At 33.1% G+C, this 24787-nt stretch overlaps 1 protein-coding gene and 1 non-coding gene across 3 annotated transcripts in view; both read left to right on the top strand.

The window, feature by feature from the left end:
• ERBB4 (erb-b2 receptor tyrosine kinase 4) overlaps positions 1-24787 on the top strand; it is a 1139160-nt gene that overhangs the window by 27262 nt on the left and 1087111 nt on the right. The gene's annotated exons all lie outside the window — the stretch shown is intronic.
• TRNAR-CCU (transfer RNA arginine (anticodon CCU)) lies at positions 9463-9535 on the top strand. The gene has a single exon. It is a non-coding gene; the product is annotated as a tRNA-Arg (tRNA).

Below are 24787 nucleotides of genomic sequence, written 5' to 3'. Positions count from 1 at the left end.
TTATTCGATTCTTATGAACTCTGTGTTTAGGCTAGAGGTAGTTTACTTCCCACACTGTTTTGCCTTTGGAAGCCTCATATAGGATGTTTATCAGCCTTTATCAAAAAGGCATGCTGTTTGCAGAAGGCTAAAATGGTTTGAAAAGAGACAAAAAAGGAAGCTAAACAGAAGTGGCATCTTTGGTTTTATACATCAATATTAAGTCAAACTTTTTAATATGTTGGCAGTTAGAAATATGTAATTTGGAGAAAGATTGTTTTTTTCCTTTTAAAAATATCTATTTATTGAGCCCTGCTATACTACAAGAAACTGGACTAATTATTGACACATAAGTTATTGCATTACAATTTTGGAGTAATATTTTCTTCTTAGTATTTTGTTATGATTTCATTGGCTATAATCATGAAAGTAGTAAAGTCACTTGATACTTCTGGTAATTCCATATATACTTGGAAAATAATTTTACTTCAATTCTGTAATTAATGAACATTTTAATGACTGATTAGTGACTATTGGCTTCTTCTAGATATTATTTTTTCAGATAAACATTTTACTTGTGGAATATGAATGAGATGTTATACCATGTTAGCAAATGTTCCACTTAAAATGTTGAAGAAAGACATAATTTTAGACTTTTCAATCAGATAAGTATAATATACAAAATATGGATTGCCCTGCTATACTACCTATTGGTAATTATATGGTCTCCTACTAGTTAAGGAATTTCATAGCCTGGTAGCTCATTCCATTCCTACCATGCTATAATGTTGCATTAAAATTTGTTTTTCCTGTAACTTTTAAATGTCTTAACAAATAGTACCATTGATTATGAAAAAACCCTTTACCCAAATCCTGTTTACAACTTAGAACCATTGAGATGTGAGGTGACAGGTCACTAAGATCTTAATCTGCAAAATGACCTACCTTTAAAGACTTCTCCTTTCTTCTGTACCTTGCCAAACCAGTTTATTACTTCTGTAGTTTATATAAACATGTTGACTTCTGTACACTTCAGTTTTATTTATATTACACAATAGTCATATTGGAAATTAACCAAATTTATTATTGAATTAATCTATTAGTTGGTAGAAGTTATAAAATCATCTTACCTATAGCTAAATGATTATACTTTTGTGTCATGTCTAGTAGTTGTTATGTAAGTAACTGTATATGTAAATAAATACATTGAGAGTAAAGTGAACTGAGATAGTTATGGCATGTCTCATCAGATTTTAAATGTTTCTCATTATAGAAATGTTAAAAGATTATTTAATGTTGCTTTTTAAAAAATTTTTATTGACATATAGTTGACTTACAATGTTGTGTTAGTTTCAGGTGTACAGCAAAGTGAATCAGTTATACATATACGTATATTCAGTCTTTTTTAGATTCCTTTCCCATATAGGCCATTACAGAGTACTGAGTAGAGTTCCCTGTGGTATACAGTAGGTCCTTATTAGTTATCTATTTTATATGTAGTAGTGTGTATATGTCACTCTCAACCTCCCAATTTATCCCTCCCTCCCCTTACCCCCTGGTAACCATAAGTTTGTTTTCTATATCTGTAACTCTATTTCTGTTTTGTAGATAAGTTCATTTGTACCCCTTTTTTTAGATTCCACATATAATAATGTTAACATTTTAAATGTTTTTTTAACCACATGCTACATGATGATATTTGGTAACAAATTCTTGGGATATTTCATTATTAACTAGTTGTTAATTAAGCATTGAAAGTAGTCTAAAGATCCCAAATTTAGTAAACTGCTTAATTAGGAACAGATGATCTCTATTGAAAATGAAAGTCATATGCATATATCAACAACTTCTACCTCACCTAATAATCAATTTGTAGTATCAGTAACAACAATTTTTCACTATTTTTGGAACATATACTATATACCAGGCTGTGTGATAGATGCTTTGCATAAAATATTTCTTAAGAATCTGAAAAACATCCTGCATAGTAGGATTTTTTATCCACATGCTGCCAATGAATAAATGAGGATGTTTAGAGGACAGTAATTTACCTAAACTTACATAATTAGTCAATAGTGGATGCAGTATTTAAATTCATATTTGTCTGACTTTAAAGCTACACATAGTTCTTCCCATTGTGATACTCCATATTAGGAATATGGAACATAAGCTTATTTGAAGTAAATTATTTACAAGTAATTCTAATCGTGTTGATTCATGATAATGGATCACTGAACACTATGCAATTATTTTTATAAAACAAATTTAAGAAACATGTTAAGATTATTAGTCTCTTATGATGCCAGACTGAGGAAGATATTTGAATGTTGACCAATAATAACCTCAACAGAATTTGACCCCATTACTATTAGTAAAGACCTTAGTATTATTTATGTAAGAAAGCAACTTATGAAAAGCACATGGCAAATTATATGTCACAATAAAAAAGTAATTGTAACAACACAGTATGAAATGGTAAACTTCCTAATTTCACTTATTTCTAAATATTTTCACTCTGAGATTTTAAAAATTTTGCAGTCATTTGCTTTGGACTCATTATGCTTGGAGAATGGGGCTTTTAGATAATTACTTATTTATCATCATTTCCAAAGAGATTGGCAAAATACTATGAGGAGAGTTTTATGTAGGCTCCTTCCAGCTTCTACTTTTAGGGAAATATTCTGGAAAGAGAAACTTTAGGAAGAAGGAACTAGAATTTCAGCGTATATGAAAAGGAATAACAAGAAATGATGCAAGGCCTAAGGATATTAGAAAATAAATAATTGTCACATTAATTCAAAGACAAAAGTTTTTTCAGAGGTTTTTGGCAGACTTGAAAGTGAAGAAGCAGTTGATTGTTGGAATTGGCAGATGACAAAAAAGAAGAAACTTGGAGATTCAATGAAAGCAATACTGTTTCAGAAATATACTCATTTTTTTAAAGCTCAATAAAGGGAAGACTGCATAATTTCCATTGTGAATTTTAAGAGCCATTTTAGAAAGTCTACCAAAGAAAGTGTTCAAGAATTCTGAAATTAGGGTCATTACCCACTGTGATAACCATATATATATATTCTGAAAATGTATATTTATCAATAGATACTCCTAGACTCCACCTATTATTTAGAACATTAAATTTATGGTGGCCTTGGGTTCTCTAGTAGCATTCCAGCTGTCTATGTTAATGATATGATTCTTTGATTAAGTATATGAAGAACCTTATGCCTTTGATATAAGCATTTAGCTACTTTTTATTTTTCCCACCTTTATTGAGATACAATTGACATATAATGTTATATAATTTTAAGGTGTACAACATGATGACTAGATACACATATATATTGTGAAATTAGCTCCTTTTTAGAGAGCTTTGAATTTGACAAAGATATAAGAAATTTAAAAAATTTTTCTTTAGAATAAATGACCCATAAAATGTGACTACCAAATTATGACACAGTCCATAACTCCATAAGTAAATTATGTTTAATAGTTTGTCCTTATACATTAACTGGTCGGTTTGATGACATTAAAGTTAACCAAACTTGATTTCTATTTAATAATATGTGTTTGGTCTAGGATTTGATTTTACCCTGCTTACATGCTAATAAGTAGCCTGCTACTGTGTCATAGATGGTATCAGAAGAAATGAGACTCTTGGGTCAGAAACAAAGGACTTCGTTACTTGTATCACATTATTATTATTATTCTATCTCCTCTATAGGCTTTTTCAGTGTACTTTTCTGTATTATTTTTAATGCTTACTTTGGAGATTAAGCTATACATCTTCAGGTAATTCCAATGCATATTATCTGTAAATTTACTTTAAGGAATACTAACCTAGAGGGCTGAAATTGTCTCTATTAGTTATTCCTTTGAGGTAAGAAGTTAACCCTAGAAGAAGTGCCTAGTAAAATATAGCTTTGATTTTTGGAGGTAGTGATGCTTATCTAAAAATAAGACTCAATAACCATCTATCAGTTATATGTACCATTTTCCAATCTCCAAGGACCCTGTACTGTATGGAAGTTTGATGGGACTAGAATTTGGGGCTGTGTAGTAGTAGTGTCACAGTCAGAGAGGAGCATGAAAAGTAGTGAATACTTGAAAAAGGAGTGTAAAAAAAAAATGGATTAGGAGAATATCTCTATATGGTCCAATGCCAACCATGGCCAATATACATATATATAGGCCAATTTTGGAACTAATATTTATTAGCTGGGACATTTCAAGGAGCCTACATACACATAGATACTTAACAACTAGTTTTGTTTTCCAGAAGCAGTAAATTTTCCTCTCAGTCTTTCCCCTTACACTTGCTTCATGCATCAGCATTCTTTTCTCTTCATGCCTGAGATCCCCCAGGACATAACTTTGTCCACGATTGGCAAAAATCAAGACCTTCAAAAATTCAAAAATACCCGCGTTAGGCATCACAAAGCAAGCTACTTTTTGGCTGTTTCTCTAAAGGTCACATAATGCTTTGTGTTTTCTACAACATGATACGGCATGACAGAACAAAGTAGTTATCTTTTGTACTTGTCAGCATTGTTATATCAACTTCAAATGATGAAATGCTTCTGAGTACGCTGTTGCTTTTTTCCTTTGGGGGCTTACACTGATTTCTTTAAAGTATTATGTGCATCAAATAAATGATTCATTTATTATCCCTGACACCTGAAGTTTGCTAAAAAAGTATCTAGACATCATTTCAAAACTGCATTTGGATGCTATTTGCTTTTGAAGGGATAAAACTGCAGTTCATTTGGACTTTGTCTTCAAGTTACCATTTTTACTTAACATCTGTGTTTTGCAGTAGGGGAAGAGGTCATACTCTGACTGGATGTTATCAGGACAACGTTTAGACTGTCAGGAAATAAATTTTAATGTTTAATATGTTTAATTGAATGGTTTTTATTAAAACCTTGAGTCAAAATCATATTCTGATTCGGTAATACAAGATGACGTAACTTGTATTAGTTAGGGTAATACCGGCTGATGGAACATAAAACCCTTATGTAATAGTGGCTTAACTCAGTAGGGTTTATTTCCCTTTGCATAACAATTCAATGAAGATGTTTCTGGTTGTACTTCTGTGTAGGGTCCTACCATCTTCATATGGTTGTCAGGGTGGCCTGGTTGATGTCTTCAGCCAGATGGGGGAAAATAGAATGGAAGGTTGCATGTGGAAAGTTTCTATGAGCCAAACCTGAGAGTGGCATACACTCTTTTTGCCCGTATTCTCTTGGCTAGGATTTAATTCATTGACATACCCAACTCCAAGGGAAATATGTTCAAGCTGTGTGCTTAGAAGTGGCTTTGGTAAACAGCCAGCTGCCTCTGCTCTAGGAACCTTAATTGGGGAGATTCTCTGTTATGGTGGAGAGAGATTTAAATTCGAGGTCAGTCAGCCTTAAGATAAAATGTAGCTCAGCCAGTTATAAGCTGTGTAACCCTGGGAAAATTATTAATCTTCTATTTGCCAGAGTAGACTGAATCATAGAATAGGAAAATAACACCTACTGCACAGGATTGTTAAAGATTAAATGATATAATGTGTATAAAGTGCTTAGCACGATGCAAGGAACATTAGAAACACTTGAAAATGATAGTTTTAATTTTTATTGTTAAGTTATATTATATATTCTATGATGGTCTATAATAAATATGATTTCATTGAACATTAGCTTAGTTCAATACCAAAGTAATTTTTAAAATGGAATTATTTTATGTATAAGCCATAGCAGTCCAAGAAAATTGTGCATTTTAGCAGCTGTCCAAAGCAAATGAATACATAAATATTTATGCAGCACAACTAAATTTGGGGGCAGATAGGACACAAACTCAACATTTACTTGGTTTTCAGGCAGTAGATACTAACTTTGAAGGGTTTTAACTGAATAAATTTGCTTCTTGGTTGAATTTGATAAGGAAGGAAATTAAAAACCTTTAGGGTAATTAGAAGAGTAAAATTATATATAGTCTTAGTCCATTTGGGCTGCTATAACAGAATATCAAAGACTGGGTGGCTTAAACAACAAACTTTATTTCTCTTAATTCTAGAGGCTGGAAAGTCCAAGATCAAGGTGCCAGCAGATACTGTGTCTGCTGAGAGCCCACTTACTGGTTCATAGATGGCCATCTTCTCCTTATGTCTTCACATGGCAGAAGAGGTGAGGGAGCTCTCTGGGGTCTCTTTTATAAGGGATTAATCCCATTCATGAAGAATTCACCCTCATGACCTAATCATCACTTATCAAAGGACCTATCATCACACTGGGGGTTAGGTTTCAACCTACACAACACAAACATACAAGTCTATAGGAAGTGTGTATGTATACGTGTATCTATATCTACATTCATATCTGTCTATATATCTATCTGTCTGTCTATCTAAAGAGACTATCATTTCTCTAATGTCTATCCTATGATAACATATCTCTCTTGTAATTTTAATATTTTTGTATCTTGGTTATTCAAATCATTTAAAATCTAATATAATTACAGTTATATATTCATAAAGAAGAAAAATGTGCTGCATACTTTAATGTCATGGGACTTACTGTATAAATAATCCATGAGAATCCACTTTTAGAAAAAGTACAGCTCTTCTTTAACAGAAAGAACATGATTTACCTGCTACTTTTCCTTCTACATAAAAGAATCTAGAGGAGAAAAAAATCATATTAAAACTAAACATGAAAGTATAAAACTGTGCTTTTAAAAAATTAATAAAATTCATATTTCTGTTCAGTTTTCAGAGACCCCAGATCCTTGGCTGCATATAGTTCTAGATCATTCATTTATAGTTTTATATTTTAAAAGCTTTCTTCATCTTGATTCATAAAATGATTTCTTGAGTTTCTCTTAGCATTGAAACATAATGACATCTTGTCATCACTAAGTCTTCTGTGAAGAAAAAACAGGACTGAACTTGATCTTTTCTTTGTACTGGGCAGTGAATGATAGGGTTTGAGGAGAGTGATTTTTTCAGCTTTAGACCAGAGTAAATATTTCAAGACAGGTATGGTTTCCAGAGTAAAGTCTTACCCTTGTTATAAGTACTTGTATACTAAATCCAAAATCCTGAAAATACCTTATTTTCTGTGATTGTCAAAGAAGTATGTGATTGGGAATTTTTTTTCACTTTCATTGCAATTCTGTTGTTCCCTGAATTTGTTAGATAGCTACTGAGCTAGTTTGACTTATCAAGTGTCTTAAGTAATTTCTGCCTAATCAGTTGATGAGTATTTACGTGGATTGGGGTTTGACCTTGTCTAGAGAGCATCATCAGTCCACATTCAAATTCAGTTATACATGTCACAAGGCTTACTTCATGCCAGCAAATAGACAAATCACACATCCCCAAGATGTCAAGATGAGTCAACATAGAGGATTTGGGAGGAAGGGTTTTTTAGTGCTAGAATTGACTTTGGCAAAGGAGAATCTATTCATGCTCCTTTTGTCTACTTTGTGTCATTAAATGTGTGACTGTATATCTCTGTCCTCTGTAATTGAAGATACTGCTGCTGGTATTATGTGCTATGTAAAAGTGTGTCTACAAAGACAGTGTGGTAGCACACTGTCTACACAGTGCAGAAAATCAGGTTACCCTCTTCATAATGTCTATCAATGTTATTTTCAGGGTCTGTTGATATTTATGAATTTCCTCCCTCTTTTCTCATTCAAATAGAATTAACCTTTAAGGAAGGACAAAGAGTATTTCTTCAGGATATATCAGGTATATTCCCAGGATTTTCTAGCCTACTGGACAGTTTCTAAGATTCCAGTTTGCTTTCTTAAACTTACTTTCTTTTCCTCTTTTACCTTCTACTTCCCCTGAAAGTAAACGCATAGCATTACATGAAGAATTAGGGAGATCTCAGCTCTATAGATAGATTGAACATTTTTTGTAATTTTTTCTAGCTTCTTGGTTCAATGTTTGTTATTCGCTGGAGAGCAGATACTTTGTATAGCAAAGGTAGACATTATAAGCCTTCTAAACATGTCTGTGTTGCGTGACAAAAGTTATTGCTCCTCCCTAATCAGCCTGAGAATATGTTTTCTTATTGTTCCCTAGAAAGAAACTGGTGAGTCAACAAAATGAAAAAAATAATTAATTAAATTCTAGGACCACTTTTATAATACCCCTATAGTAGTCATTTATATGTTAATATTTTATAATGACTAATTTAATAGACAGATGGTGGTTCATATTACAGTATGGGAGTGGGGCATTTCCTTGGGCCAATGATTATCTACCCAGTTTTCAATTAGAGAAGACTGCCAATTACCTGGAGTGGTTTTTATTTTAATTACTGGGTGATTAGGACAGCTAGGTAACCGGCCCAGAGGAAGGAGAACTAAACTGTGTGTGTGAATCCTTATTATGCAAACCCATAAAATAAATAAAAGCCATGCAAAGAAACTTTCGATGAAATGGTAGATAATTTACCTGAGGCAGTCCATATTCTTTTACTCATTTGATCACTAAAAAGTGAGTTTAAAATGTTAAACTGGCTGTTTGTGAACTAGACATTATTTTTCTGTAAGGAAAAATAAATTCAGAGGAAAGGTATTATTTGTTAGCAATCAGTGTTCAACATTTATGTTTAACATAAAATCAGTGTTCAACATTTTATGTTTAACATACCGTGTTTTGATATGGTATTATCTCATTAAGAGAAGTCATTTATAGAGTGATCTTTGCTCCCTGAAGTATGGCTGAGACTTGAGGCAGAAAGACCACATGAATAAATTCCTGATTTTCTGGTCTTGTCTATAAAAATCTTCAGATTTTTTACTCAAGCTTCTTTTCTACATCTCCAGCTATCCTCTGAATATTTTTAGTTAAGTGTTTCCCATCATGTTAACTTCAATAAATCTAAACCAATCTTATTTTCTCCCCAAACAAGGTTTGTTCTCAAGATTTTGTGTTCTCATCTCTGCCAAAGAAACTACTATTTTAACATTCCTTCAGACAAGAACGGTTATAGTTATTGATTCTGTGCTACCATCTTCCTTTCTTTGTCCATCATCCTTTGAAAAATTTCTTAGGCTAGTATCTTTATCTCCATTTGGGCTATCATTCTATCCAGGGTTTCATAGACTCACAACTAAAGAACTGCAGTAGGCTTTGCTGAGAAAATATTCTCATTTCTCTAAATAACCCTTTGAATAGCAAACATTGGGTTTTTACACAATTCCTTTACTTAAAAATATTTCATTGACTATTACCTCAAGTAAAGAATATATACACTTTTCTGCTTCAAAGTCTTCGGTAATTTGGTACTGCATAACTGATAGGAGAGGAAGGACCAGTTAGGTAATACCAAATTACTGAAAAGGGCTGATTTAAGTTAATGAATGGATGAAAAAATTTGAGTTGGAATCTACGAATTCTCCATTTAGACTTAGTCTCATTTTATTTAAAAAAAAAAAAAAAAAAAGAAGAAAACCAATATTTAAAGTAAAAGGCCGGGTACTTCCCTGGTGGTCCAGTGGTTAAGACTCTGTGCTCCTGACACAGGGGGCCTGGGTTTGATCCCTGGTCAGGGAACTAGATCCTGCATGCTGCAACTAAAAAAAGTTGCATGCCGCAACTCAGCACAGCCAAATTAATTAATTAATTTAAAAAAAGAGTGCATGTATAAAAAATAAATAAATAAATAAAAGGCGGTATTCAAACAGATGTCCCTAATAGAGTTAATTTTAAAAGCAAAAGAGAATATTACCTGTGATCTGAAAAAAAGTGAAAATGCAAAGTATAGAATTTAAGCAAATTAGGAGAACTGTTTTAGTAGATTGTTTAAACCATATTTTTTTTTTAATTAACTATAAAGTCAGCATGGAGATGCTGAGCACTTGGTGAGATACGTAAATTGGGTAAAGATTGAGGAAATGAAACCTGTTTCTTAAAGTATAAAATACTTATTTACCTGTATTTAAAAAGAATGTATTATCAAGGTTACATTAGGACAACATTTTAGCTAATAGTCTCCCATTATAGTATGTATGTTGGGAAGACTTGAAAAATAATTATTGTGAACTATAGTTCATAAAAGTTTTGGGTTGACAGGTACCTCTGTTCAATATATAGGCCAGTGAGTTTTTATCAGGGTCTGGATTTCTGATACTCTTACCAATTAGCAAAGATAATATTTGCAAGTAGTGGTATGATCCATTCAAAATTCAAGAATGACTCTTAAATTGATTGAGTTTGTGTATGTGTGTGTGCGTGCGCACACACACATAGGTGCATACATGTGGAGCATAATATACGTGACGTACCTATTTTTTGATCAGGTGCACTGGCAACCAAGTATATTCATTATTTCCCATTTTCAGACTTATCCTCTATTTCTGGTTCTCTGTTCAAAAAATTTTCACCCAACCTAAAATGTTTAAAGTGAAATAACATGTTCATCAATTTTGTGCATAAGTATTTAACATTCTCCATTTCCCTATCATAGGCATTGGTATCTTATGCTCCAAGACACCTGTATTCATAGAAACATTAACCTTTTTTTTAACTACATTCACTTTTTAATGTGTAATTTTAAGTCATATAATTTTAGATTCATAACTTAAATCTCTGGTTGTTATTTTTGTGAGGGAAATCAGCAAAATAAGGAAAGAATCTGTGTAAATTAATAAACACAATAAATAGTAATACATATTACATTGTTACATTTGCAGACCATATGCTTAACAGGTAAAAACACAATCCAAACTTTCCAGTTATGTACATGTGGGACACTCATCTAAATAATTTAAGGGATCTTGATTTTGTAGGAAGGATAATATATTATAGAGCTGATCTTTCCTGAAGGCTATAATTATGTACCAGGGCTAATTTTAGGCATCAGTGGGGCTCTCTCACGTGCTGTCAGGTGAGCCATAGCATGTGATTAGTCAGGTAGATTTCTACCATAAGTGTTTATTAACTTAAAAAGTTTAACTATATGCAGCATGAAAACAGATGCACTGGTCAACAACATCTAGTAGACCAGATGGTTTGAGACGGATACCATGTGCCTTTTATCAGCTGCTAGTAGGGTTGAAAAATGCCCCCGTAATAGGCTAATAGAATAGTAGGTTTACAATTTAAGGCAATTTCTTTTTTTCCCTTGCGGAAGAATGGGTGCTAAAACTTATCAAGTTTAAACTACTCTGACACAAATAAGTGGTTACCACTCACGGAATCTGTTTGCAAACCCTGATTCATGCCACACAGAGAAAAAGGCACATGGGTGAGGGGATGGGGATTTTCTTAACAGTTCTCACATAAAAACAACAGTGTTCCTTGTCTTATTTCAGTAAGGTTTTAATGTGGAAAAAATAGGCTTGACCAACATAATAATGTTAAATAAGCATCAGAATAAGTAACTGAGGGAATTAGGATAATCATTTACCATGGGTTAGATCTCCTTCCTTGAAGGTAGTTGAGGTTATTCTGAAGTGCCGTCTGAAATACATTATTTCCCACAGTCCTTTCCATTCTTAATTATCTTTTAAAAATTAATCTAAAGTTAATTTTAATTAATTTTTAATTTCATTAATTTCAACATTTAACCTTCAACATTAAAACAAAAACAAAACTAAGATTTGCAAGGAGAAAAAATAACAATAATTTTATTAATCACTGGTAGGATTTTATTACAGTTTGGATCAATTTTGAATGCTTTAAATATATATTCTGCTTGAATAATGTTAACAGTAAAACACATATTGTGATTACTTAATAACTTGAACACATTTACTACTTGGGTTCTCCTAAAATGTCTTTACTACAGGAAAACAGAAAAGAAAAACTTTAAAAAGCTTGCTAGACTATTGAAATTCTATGTAAACTGAAATATAATAATTTTTAAAACCAAATCTTTTTTAACCTTGCTTAAAATAATCTCTCCAAAAGAGCAAAATTTGATTACAGTTTATTACCCCCTAGGTTCAAGAAACCTGGCTGCTCATTTGGCAAGTTTAGAAGAAGTATAGCTATTGTAATAAGCCCCAAATAGGTAGGGGTGCAACCCATGCATCCAAAGTGTCACAGGAGGTGAAAGGGCTGTAAGCTGGGAGAGAGGAGGCAGAAGACTTCTTCCCTTTTGTTCTGCAGCGAGCACATGACTCAAGCTAGTTACTTTGCTTCTCTAGGAATTTCTCATTTCCTCATCTGTAAAAGAGGCATTGGGCTAAGTGATGTCTAGATTCTTTCCAGATCAAAACTTTTAAAAGCCCTAATTCTAAGCATTCTCTTCCATACATGTACAAAACTGAAAAAATCATATTTTTATAATCTATGAAAGCTTCAAATGAAATAACTGCATTTTAGCAGGTTTTTTCTATTAAAATTTTGAAAAGGGAAAGTAGGTATAATATTTTAGCGTCATAATTTCACTTTTTAACATTAGCATCATCTTTTACTACAAATTAGCTTTATTAAACTGTACCTTTTTTTCTAGTCCCATGACTAGAAAGAAATTTGCCTTTCTTAACTATTTTTAATTTTATTGAGGAATAATCGACAAATATAATTATATATATTTAAAGTGTACAATGCGATTATTTGATATACATATACATTGTACAGTGATTACGAAAATCAAGTTAATTAACACATCCATACCCCACATAGGTAACATAGATAACGTGTGTGTGGTGAGAATGCTTAAGATCTATTCTCAGTAAATTTCGAGTATAGCATACCATACTAATTATAGTCAACATGCTGAACATTAGATCCTCAGAACTTACTTTTCTTACATCTGAAAATTTGTACCCTTTGACTTATAGCACCTCATTCCCAAGCTCCCAAACCCCTGGCAACCACCATTCTGTTCTCAGTCTCTATGAAATCAGATTTTTTTCCCATTCTGATGCCACATATAAGTGATACCATACAGTATTTGTCTTTTTCTGGCTAATTTCACTTAGCATAATGCCCTCCAGATTTATCCATGTTGTTGGGAATGGCAAGATTTTCTACTTTTTTTAATGGGTGAATAAATTTCCATTGTGTGTATATCTGTGTGTGTAAATTTTCCCTATCCATCCACTGCAGGATATTTGGGCTGTTTCCTTATCTTGGCTATTGTAAAAAAATGCTGCAATGGACATGGGCTTGCAGGTTATCTCTTTGAGATACTGATTTCAATTCCTTTGGATGTATACTCAGGAGTGGCCTTGCTTGATCATATGTTAGTTCAGTTTTTAAATTTTTTGAGGAACTGCCTTACTGTTTTCCTTAATGGCCGTATCATTTTACATTTCCACAAACAATTTATAAAGTTTCCCTTTTTTCATGGCATCACCAACATTTGTCATCTCTTGTCTTTTTGATGACAGCCATCCTAACAGGTATGAGGTGAGATCTCATTGTGTTTTTTTTTTTAAATAAATTTTAATTAATTAATTAATTTTTGGCTGCGTTGGGTCTTCGTTGCTGCACGCGGGCTTTCTTTAGTTGCGGCGAGTGGGGGCTACTTCTCGTTGTGGTGCGCGGGCTTCTCATTGCGGTGGCTTCTCTTGTTGCAGAGCACGGGCTCTAGGCACGTGGGCTTCAGTAGTTGTGGCGCACGGGCTTAGTTGCTCCGCAGCATGTGAGATCTTCCCGCACCAAGGCCCCAACCTGTATCCCCTGCATTGGCAGGCGGATTCTCAACCTCTGCGCCACCAGGGAAGCCCCTAATTGTTTAGATTTGCATTTCCCTAATGATCAGTGATATTGAGCACCTTTTCATATACCTGTTGGCATTTTTATGTCTTCTTTGGAAAAATGTCTATTTAGGCACTTTGCTCATTTTTCAATTGGATTATTTGCTTTTTTGCTTTTGAGTTGTATGAGTTATTTATATGTTTCAGAAATACTTCAGATATACTTATTAGATTTGTGGTTTGTGAATGTTTTCTCCCATTCTGTGGGTTGTCTTTTTAATTTATTGATTGTTTCCTTTTCTGTGCAGAAGCTCTTTAAGTAGTCTGATTTACTTATTTTAGCTTTTGCTGCTTGTGCTTTTGGTGTCTTATCTAAGAAATCATTGCCAAGACCAAGTTTTTGGTCCTATGTTCAATTTTTTCCCTATGTTTTTTTATGATTTCAAATTTTATATTTAAGTCCTTAATCCATTTTGAGTTAATTTTTGTGAGTGGTGTAAGATAGGGGTGCAGTTTCATTCTTTTGCATGTGGATATTCAGTTTTCCCAGCACCATTCATTGAAGAGGCTGTCCTTTCCCCAATGTGTGTACTTGGCACCCTTGTTAAAAATTAATTGACCATATATGCAGGGGATTATGTCTGGGCCCTCTATTCTGTTTCACTGGTCTATGTGCCTGTTTTTCTGTCAGCACATACTGCTTTGATTACTATAGCTTTGTAACATAGTTTGAATTTAGGTAGCATGATGCCTTCAGCTTTGTTCTTATTTCTCAAGATTGCTTTTGCTATCTGGGGCCTTTTGTGGTTCCATACAAATTTTAAGATAGTTTTTAAAACAATTTTGTGAAAAATGCAATTGGAATTTTGATTGGGATTGCACTGAATCTGTAGATCGCTTTAGGTAGTATGGACATTTTCAGAGTATTAATTCTTCCAATCCAAGAACATAGCATATGTTTCTATTTGTTTGTGTTTTCTTCAATCTCTCATCAATGTCTTACAGTTTTCAGTGTACAGGTCTTAAATCTTCTTGGTTAAATTTATTCCTAAGAATTTTTTTAGATGCTATTGTAAATGGGATTGCTTTCTTAATTTCTCTTTCAGATAGTTTGTTACTAGTGTATAAAAACACAAATGGTTTTTGTATGTTGATTTTATATCTTACAACTTTACTGTATTTTTTATTTATTAGTTCTAACAGTTCTTTTGTGGAGTCTTTAGGGTTTTCTAGATATGATATATCGTCTGTAAATAATGACAATTTTACTTTTTTTCATTCCAATTTGGATGCCTTTTATCTCTTTATTTTGCCTGATTTCTCTCTCTAGCTAGGGCTTCCAGTACTATGTTGAGTGAGGGTTGTCAGAGTAGGCACCCTTGTCTTGTCCTGATCTTAGAGGAAAAGCTTTCCACCTTTCACTGTTGACTGCAATATTAGCTGTGGATCTTTCATATATGCCGTTTATTATATTGAAGCATTTTTCTTTTATATCCAGGTTTAGACTTTTTTTATTATGAAAAGATATTGTGTTTTGTAAAGTGCTTTTTCTGCATCTATTGAGATAATCCAATGATTTTTATCTTTAATTCTATTAATATGGTATATCAAATTTATTGATTTGCATATGTAGAATGATCCTTGCATCCCAGGGGTAAGTCCCATTTGATCATGGTGAATGAGTCTTTTAATATGGTGTTGAATTCAGTTTGCTAATGTTTGGTTGAGAATTTTTTTATCAATATTCATCAGAGATATTGGTCTACAATTTTCTAATGGTGTCCTTATCTGGCTTTGGTATCAGGGTAATGTTGTCCTCCTAAAATGAGTTTCTGTTTAGTTTTTTGGAAGAGTTTGAGAAGTATTGGCATTCATTCTTCTTTAAATATTTGGTGGAATTCACCAGTAAAACCATCTAGTCCTGGACCTTTTGGTGGTGAGAGAGTTTTGATTCCTAATTCAATCTCCTTACTCATTATTATTCAGTTCAGATTGTCTATTACTTCATGATTCAGTCTTGATAGGTTGTGTGTTTCTAGGAATGTATCCATTTCTTCTAGGTTATCCAGTTTGTTGGCATATAATTGTCCACAGTAGAGCTGGGCTTAGAGCAGTGGCAGGACTTCCCGGCCATGACAGGTCAGAGCCCTGATCTGAGATGGGGGTGAGGCATAGATCAGTGGCAGCTCAGGTCCCCTTCCTGTATGTGGTAAGGTGCTGTGGTGTTCAGATCCCAGATAGCAGGACACAGCAGGGACTTGGACTCCTGAGGGCAGGTCCCACCCCAGCAACAGCTCCAGCCACAAAGAGTAGTTGCTGTGGGTGGACTCTAGGCAGCTCTGTCAGTGGCATCAGCATTGGTGAAGACTGTGGGAGACCCCTGTAGCAAAGGCTGCAAAAGTCCACAGTTGTGAGTCTTGCTGGGGTTCTCCTGCTCTCCTTTCCCCATGAGGTGAAATTCCTCTGAGGCTATCCTTCCTGGCTCCAAGCTTCTCTGGACTGGAGAATGGGGTGACACAAGTAATAGGCTTCCTGTGCTTTTCTATGATACTGTCCTTGGTTTTAGAGCTACAAAGGGGTGTTTTTGCTTCTGTTTTGTTGTAGTCCAGAGCTTTCCCTGAGCTGTTTTCTCTAGTTTGTAGTTGTTTATTTATTGCTTTTGGGGTTTTTCTTGGGGAGATGAGTATTGGGATTTCCTAGCCCTCCATCTTGCTGACATCACCTCCCAATTCTTTATTTTTCATGTATGTTTCAAAAAAAAAAAGTCTGAAACTGGATTTTTGCAAGGCTTTTCTGAGCTGAAAGTTTTGTTTTTTGGAAGCTTAAAAATAAAAATCTTTCTATCATGTCATATCTGCATTAACTGCATTGTAAAGTTAATTAAGCAATAGCTGGGCATTTCATAGGGATTAATGACTAACAAGGAGGAGTGGATAGCTCAAGGTACAGCCAAGGACCATTAACATCCACTGGCCATTAATTCCCAGAAAATGCCCAGCATCAAAGTCATTATTGCTATTATAAACTGAAAACGGAAAAGACATATAGGTATATGGATTTTTTAAGGGTGATGCAATTTTAATTGATATGTACAAGGTATTAATGGAGAACTTAATTTTTGTACATTATCCAATCACATTGCTGCTCTTATCTCTCATGGTTCCATTTGGGTTATAATTAAGCAGTAACAATTGTAGACCTGGGTATTTCCTGGGGATTAATGAATGGCTGGGTGGAGTTAATTGCCTAAAATATAGTTTCAGGCCATTAACCTCAGTTGGTCACTAATCTCTAGGAATTTATTTTAACTGAGGTCATTTTTTTGTGTGTGTGGTAAGAAGAAAAATGCATTCAATTATTTTAGTATTAATTGTATTCATTTTTGTTTTCTTGAAATATATCCAATAATAGTTGGGATCTGTGGAGTCTTGCTGTATGTCCATTTCAAAGTTACCTCTTTTTGAACATAAACACTCAGTGGGTGGAGAACATCCCTTGATACTTAGAATACAGCTTCTTTCAAGAGCTTGTTGATTCTTTTCCTTATTGAAATAATCTTTCTTACCCTGGTTAAACCTGGACAAAATTGCCTTTGTTATCAATCAGTCATCTATGAATAATATTTTATCTAATACATATTTATTAATTCTATTGGCCATTGTTCTTTGTAATGTATATATTCTTAATAAAATTTCTCCTTGTGTTTCTCTTAATGGTGTATCATGTTCTAACAATAATACCAATTCCTTTGATTTGTTAATGTGTTACTAATTTCTGCTTTACCTGAAAAGTCAAAAATTAAATGGGTTTATTTAGACTGAAGAGGATAATTGATTAACAAAATACTAAGATTACCACTTAAAATCTAATTTTGTACTGAAGATAATACATAAAGAAACTAAAAGCCATAGAGTTACAAAAAAAAAGTTTTAATTTAATGAATATCAACACAAAATTTGGTAGTGTCATGACAATTACATTGATTAGATTTTAGTGAATTCTAATAGTAATTCTTGACTGACTTCAAGTAACATAAATTTAAAAAATGCTAGTATTAAAATTGCTATAAAATTTGAACTATGTATCTGGAAAGTACTTGCTAAGTACCCTAAATATGATTGATATTGAGGCTATTTTTTAGTGAAGTGAAATAATTGATATATATGTAAATTTATTAGGACTATGTACACAATATTAACAAAATTTACCATGTCATAATAATTAATATTTTTGGAAGTCCTGGATATATTTTTAATAAAAATACTTGACAAATGGACATTATGTCCAAATAATGTAGTACTTTTATACTTGTCTATTTCTCTGCATTAAATGTTAATAATAAACATAATTTGAATATGTATCATAAGATGCTTTCATTGGTGAAAGGCACTGTGGAAAATAGAGTGTGTGTGTGTGTGTATGTGTGTCTGTGTGTGTGTATGTATACATTAGATGGACTCTTATAAAAACAGCTTTCCATAAGAAAGTAAAGCCATTTTATGTATAAACTGTAGTTCCTTTGTTGTTGACTTATTTAAGTAATTACTTTGCTTCTTTATTTTTACAAGTGTAGGTAGACCTAGATTTCAAAAAACATTAACCAAATAATCAGAATATTTTTAACACCATGTATCTGTTAAAAACATTTATCATTGAAATTAAAATTGAAAACATTCTAGCAGACTTCTCAACACTAAAAAAAAAAATTCAATAATTGTAATTGGAACTAGCTTTTTTGTATCTATTATAATAAATGACTACTTGATGGAATAAAACTAACCCTATCTGCTTTATAATATAATAATAGCATGTTTCCTTATATTTACTCTGTGTTGTACAATCTATAAAGTGTTTCTGTATACATTAGTTCCTTCATGCTAAAGGAACAATTATTCTGTTTTAGTAAATGGCTGATGCAAACCAGAGAAATTAAATGACTTATTTAAAGTTCTAAAAGTAATAAGTAGAGAGGTAAACCTGAAGCATAGATTTTCTTTCTCTAGACCTGACACCTTTACCTTATATCTGAGTTTCACAGATGGAACAACATAATAGAGCTGATTATGTGGTCATTGTAAATGTATGTTAATTACATTAGGATACATTTTTTCATTTCACTCACAGTTTAGCATTTTTGCACATAAAGAATAGCCATACTATTTTCAGTTACATTTAAATCAACACCCACTTATAAAATCAGTTCTAACATTAAAATTAACAGTTAATTTTCTTTCTTTCCGGCAGAGCAATTGATACTAGTGTGTATGTATTTAAATTTCTTATGGAGTTTTAAAATATTATTTTAAAATTTAATTTAGTGACTACAATACCATTAGTGTTATAACATATTTTCAAAAATTCAAATAGTATTATCTTTTTATTGTCATCAAACACTGTTATTTTTCAGTCTGTTTCTTTGAAAATCCATTGTTTAAAATTCAAAATATTGCTCTTGTTTAGCTATCCACATTTCAGCGAAGATATATATAATCTTGTTTAGGTGCATTGCTTTCAGCCTCCTGACCAATTTCTTATTTTACCTTATATTATTTTTTCAGAGCTTCATATTTGTTTTCATAAGATTTACATTTGCTTTGCTCCTTGCTACTGAATCTCCAATATGTCTATTTTGTCTCTGCTTATAAGAGCATGCCAAAATTGGTATTTTTTAAAAAAGTAGCGCTTCAAGAATTTGCTTGAAAATGTCTGTGTATGCAACAAAGAATATTTGTTCTTATGACAGGGAGAGTATTCAGGAATGCTGTGAAATGGAGACCAGGGTCAGGAAATTTATACAATCCAGATTTTATGTGTTCTTTGGAATGTCAATAGTTTTGAATGTTCATATTGCTAGGGTAACAAAAGAAATAAAACATTGCATCTAAGTTGGTAAATTAGAAGATATCATAGAAACTGAAGGATAAGTTTTCCAAAAATAATAGGAATAAAAATAACTTTCTAAGCTATAGTTTCAAAAAAAGAAAATTCTAGATGGTGAATCAATGAAAGGCAGTAATCTACTTCTCCCTATATTCTTTAGAGAAATTTAAAAGTTCCAATGAAATTATGTATTATCTATCAAGATAGTCCTATTCCAAGCATAATGTTTTTCCAAGTTCACCCCCTTTAAAGCAGTAAATTCCATCTTTAACCCCTGTGAAATAAATTCCTCTTTTTGGTGGCAAAGAGAAAAATACAAATTAAGCAACATATTATTATACCTGTAAGAAGAAGAACCTATTGCTTTTAAAATGATGGGGATCCTGAGTTATAAAGGCCCTTAACTTTGTGCTATCCCAACTTTGATTCTGTGAAGTTAAATGTTAATAAAATAAAATGAATCTAGAAATCAGAATTAATTCTTATTATTCCTTTTTTTAAAAACTTTATACATAATAGATTTTCTGTTCATATACAACAGGCTCTAGATATGTTTGGAAATAAACTGATTTTCAAACCTTACATATTTTAGGTCTAAAACAGTACAGACATTTGCATCTTTTCTTTTGCTCATGATCATTCAGTCCTTCTGATTTAATTATAGAGCCAGTCTCAAGTAGAGGCTAGAATGCCCTGCAACACCACCCTTTAAAGCTTGACTATCTTACTTTTAAAAGGGAGGAAGATAGCTGTGCAGAAAAAAAAAAGGGGATCCCAGTAAAACAGGTTTAGACCAACCCTAGCACAAAACGAAATTGAATCCATTCCAAAACAAAAATAATATTCACTTTCAAGGGTACCACAGATTTCCAACATTTAAAAAAAAACCTATAGTTGAGGGCCATCTGGTTTAATGGAGGACTTAAAATCAATTACTGAAGACTACAAAAGTTGCTTTTCGACTGTTAACATAAAGGACTATTTGTAGGCCAAAGTTAATTATTCAAGAAAAGGTTTACATGGAAATCCTGAATACTGTTGAACTTCACTCTATTTCCAGGGTACTTTTTATGATTTACAGCCCTATCAAATATGCAATCAAATTTGCTTATAGAAAATGTCTTTCATACGCTATACAGATTGTATAGGATACATTATTATTATTTTTTAATTATTTTGAATTTGCATTGAAACTGCCTTCCAAAACTGTCAGTAAATAGAGAACACTCTAGTGAAAAGTAATACTTTTACTAATAAGGGACAGAAATGTGAAATTTCAGATGTAATTTTCGGGGTAAAATAGGAGGCAGAAAGAGCTAAATAGTGGGGTCATGAGAATATCAAAGTGAACTATAAAAGGAATGAAAGCAGAGGGAAGGAGAAACAGTAGAGATGCTATTAAATAGTTATTTGTTTGTTGTTATATATTTGATAGTTCACTGTATGCCAGACACTGTGCTAGGAGCTGGGGATATAACAGTGAATGAAGTATAGATTTGAACTATTATGACAAAATACAGTATCTATTAGTAGACTAATAGAAATATGCATGTGAAATAGAGATGGGATGAAGAAAATGATTAGTTCTGTCCCTCAGTTGGGGGACAGGTAAGAGAAGCCTTCACAAAGATGCTTTTGTAAAATATTTGAGTTAGAAGATTTAATTAGCCAAAATCATTCCAGGTAGTGGTAAAAGATGGGACTAGATGCAGTATAATGGGTTTGGAGAATTACAAGTAGTTCAGTATTCTTAGAACGTAATGTTCATAGAAACATACTGGAAGAAAAATGAGGGAAGTGATAAAGGAAGGATAAGGATGGTAGGCCAGGAGGCTTTTGTGACCATACAAAGAAGCATGACCATTTATACAGTGACAAGACTTGGTTTTAAGTTGCAGAGAGGAAGTTGTACATTGTAGAAGAATTTTCTTAAAGGTCTGTTGATGATTAGCTAACCTTGGAAAGATAAATTTTTAGAATATATACAGCAGATAAGAACTATGGAGATTTATTACTCTATGGAATATGTTATTCCTCTATTCTGAACGAGTCCTAGCTATAATGATAGTTGAGGTTTAGATAATAATTATGTTTTTATTTAACTGTATAGAAAGAGTTAATTTTTATTGTCTATCATGACCTGGCAAGATAAATATTTTTATTTCGATATTGGTAAGTCTTCCCTGTGGGATAAAGTTGATAAGCCAAAGAAAGGTAAACATCTTCTATCTCACATCTGATTTAATAGACTTGAGGAAAAGTATTCAATACTCTGTTAACCTTACTTTATGGCTGAGAGTTTAGGAGAGGTGGCTGTATGGGAGCTCTATAAGGAGTCTGAATCTTGGTCAGTGGGGTTGTTTTGGTGAGTATCCAGCTTATTTAGTCATGTTGAAAGTGAGCTCCCACGGAAAGACAAGTCATATTGGGTTGTTAATACGACATACATCACTAGTTGCATCTACCCTCAGGAAAATACTTTTAATCATGAGTGTCACATCTACTTATGGGACATAAGAGGGAAAGATCATTGCTGTCTATTCTATTTATTCTGTCCATTACACCTAATAATGATTCCTTTAAACTTCCTAATGCCTTTTTTTCCCCTTTTGCTTTAGAGAACTTAATTTGATGGAGCCATATGTGGTGTGAATTGACATTTATCAATTGTCTAGCATAAAAACTCAATTTTTCTTTGGGGAGCATCTGAAGAAAGATGGATGGCAAGATCTGGCCATCCATTGTGAAAGCCAAAGTGAATTTATTTCCTCTCTCTGTCCTTGACCTATGCATGACCAGTCAGATACTACTGACACAAATGGAAGGTTCCATAAAACTTTTTCAAGGTATTTGCAATGAATTTAAGGGTTCAGACATGAGGTAATGAATGTCTGTTCAAAAGTTAGTGTCCAGACACCACTATGACCATGGGGGAATTATAAGCAGAGTATCTCTGTGGTAGGAATTTATCTGGGCTATACCTTCTTTGGTTCTTGTTGGAGCTTGGTTCTCCAAAATTACTGTTGATTCAGTGAGTTCTCTGGTAAAATTCCAATAAACTCTTGTCTGCCCAAGTTAACGAGAGTCAGCTTCTGTCCTTTTATAACTGGATTCTGATTGTGCAGTTTGCTAGGATGATTTGAAATATAATGTCTGTAAATTATTTCTGTAAACCATAAACTGTTCCTGAGCATGAGTGAAGAAGTGACCAGACCAGATTTGTGATTTAGAAAATCACTTGGACAACAATATGGATGATAGACTGTAGGTGTCAAAGCTGGAAAGATGAGTGTAATTAAAAGGCTATTGCTATTTTTCAAGTGGGAGAGAATGAGGACCTGAACTCATAAGTGGTGTGAGAATTGGGAATTCACAGCCTTTAGGGATTATTTCAGTGGTAAGGAGTGAGGAAGTAGAAAGACACACTCCAGGTGTCCTCCTTAGAGGACACCCTTTAACATATGGGCAAAAGAAGAGATCCCAGTGAGGAGACTGAGTAAAAAGTAAAAGCAAGTAGAAGGAAAAGCAAGGCAGGGTGGTATCTTAGAACCCAAGAGAGGAGAGAGTTTCATGAAAAAGAAAATTTCAAAGTGTCAAATAACACAGAGAAGTCGAGAAGAATTACAATGAGAAATTAACCATAGGATTTGGCAGGTTGAAGGTTATCAGTGAACTGAGAGCAGTGCAGCTGAAATGGCAGGGTTGGAGCCACATTTCAGAAGATTGATGTGGAGGTAAGCAACTTGACAAGTGCAGATTTTGTGTTGTCACTTTTCTGATAAGCTTGACCAAGAGGGTAAAAAGAGAGTAATTTGAAAAATAAAGAAGCCATCATTTAGAGACACAAAGTACAGAAAACCCAAGGAAGCTAGAAAGTAAGTTGGAGCAAAGTCATGATTTGAGACAAATTATTTCTCTGAATCATACATAGTCTTCTCATTAGTGAAACTGGAATAACAGTAACTACATAACATGGGATCTGTGAAGATAGAGATAATGTAAGGCTAAGCTCAGGCCTTGATATCTTAGACTGTACTTTCTTGATGTCCCTCTTCTATGCTATCATGGTAATTGACATTTGCTATTTCTCTAGTTCCTTCTCTAAACTCTAATCTCTTTGATGGCCTGTAGTATGGATTATATCACAGTTGCATTCCCAGCTCTTGGAATGTGTCTCCTACATATAGATTCTCAATATACCTTTGTTGAATAAAGTAAAAAAATAAATAAATGCCTAAGCCAGTGGATATTATGCCTAAGCCAGTAAATATTAGTTCCTTCTTCTCTAAAGTGTTTCATCTGTTTACAGACCGACCCCATTTAAAACATTAGTTTTTATTTGTCTCACTTCCCCATTTTAAGTTTTCTTCCTGTAGAAGATAATTTTGCCAAAGTCAATTATACATTCTGATAAGGATTTTAAAGTGTTTTTCCATGAGATAAAACATGGAAGTTATTTTTCATTTATTATAACCTTAAGGGAAATAGGAATGGAAGAAGATATTTACTATATAGAAATATGACAATATATAATTAGGACATGCTTTATATTACTGAATTATAGCCTTAAACAGAATGTTTAATGCTGTTATACTTTTGCTTTCCTCTCCTCAATCAAAGCAAACCAAATATGTCTGTCAGAACACTGTCTTTATCATTGTAGAATAAAAAAAAATAAGACATATCAAGAGATCATGTGTCTTAAATCCCTCAGTTTTCTTTTCTCATTAGCCTACTACAGTAAATCAAGTTCTACATGGTGGCAGTGGGGATTGCAAATTCAGTCCCTGAAATGTGGGACAAAACATGTCATCCAGATTTTGACACTTCAAAGTTGTCATTATGATGTTCTTATTGATCATTCAAATTCTCTTGAAAACAAAATAAAACATTACAAAATGATTCTTATTGAAAACCCATAGACCCTCTTGTTTGAAGAATATTGATTTATAACATCTTGGGTAACCTGTGTAATATCCATGGCAATCATGACCATTTTAGTTTTAATAAAAATCTTACATCAAATTTATCTCCATTTTTTTTACTGTAGATGTTTTATGTTTATTGTTATCACTCATTCTTCCCTCATTTTTCCATGTTATGCACCCCTAGTTACTTTAATGTTCTTAAGGACTCATTTTCACCCTCTTTTTGCTCCTCCCTTATTTTATTTGCATTATTTTTCTTTTATCTTCTGCTTTCCCACCATCCCCATTATGTTTCCAGATTACTAAACTGTGCATTTTCAAGGGCCAGTCTTGCTTGAGTAGTATGA

The sequence above is a fragment of the Balaenoptera ricei genome, chromosome 7 (assembly GCF_028023285.1).
Source record: "Balaenoptera ricei isolate mBalRic1 chromosome 7, mBalRic1.hap2, whole genome shotgun sequence".
NCBI classification, from domain to species: domain Eukaryota; kingdom Metazoa; phylum Chordata; class Mammalia; order Artiodactyla; family Balaenopteridae; genus Balaenoptera; species Balaenoptera ricei.
This window is presented reverse-complemented; position numbering and strand designations above follow the sequence as displayed.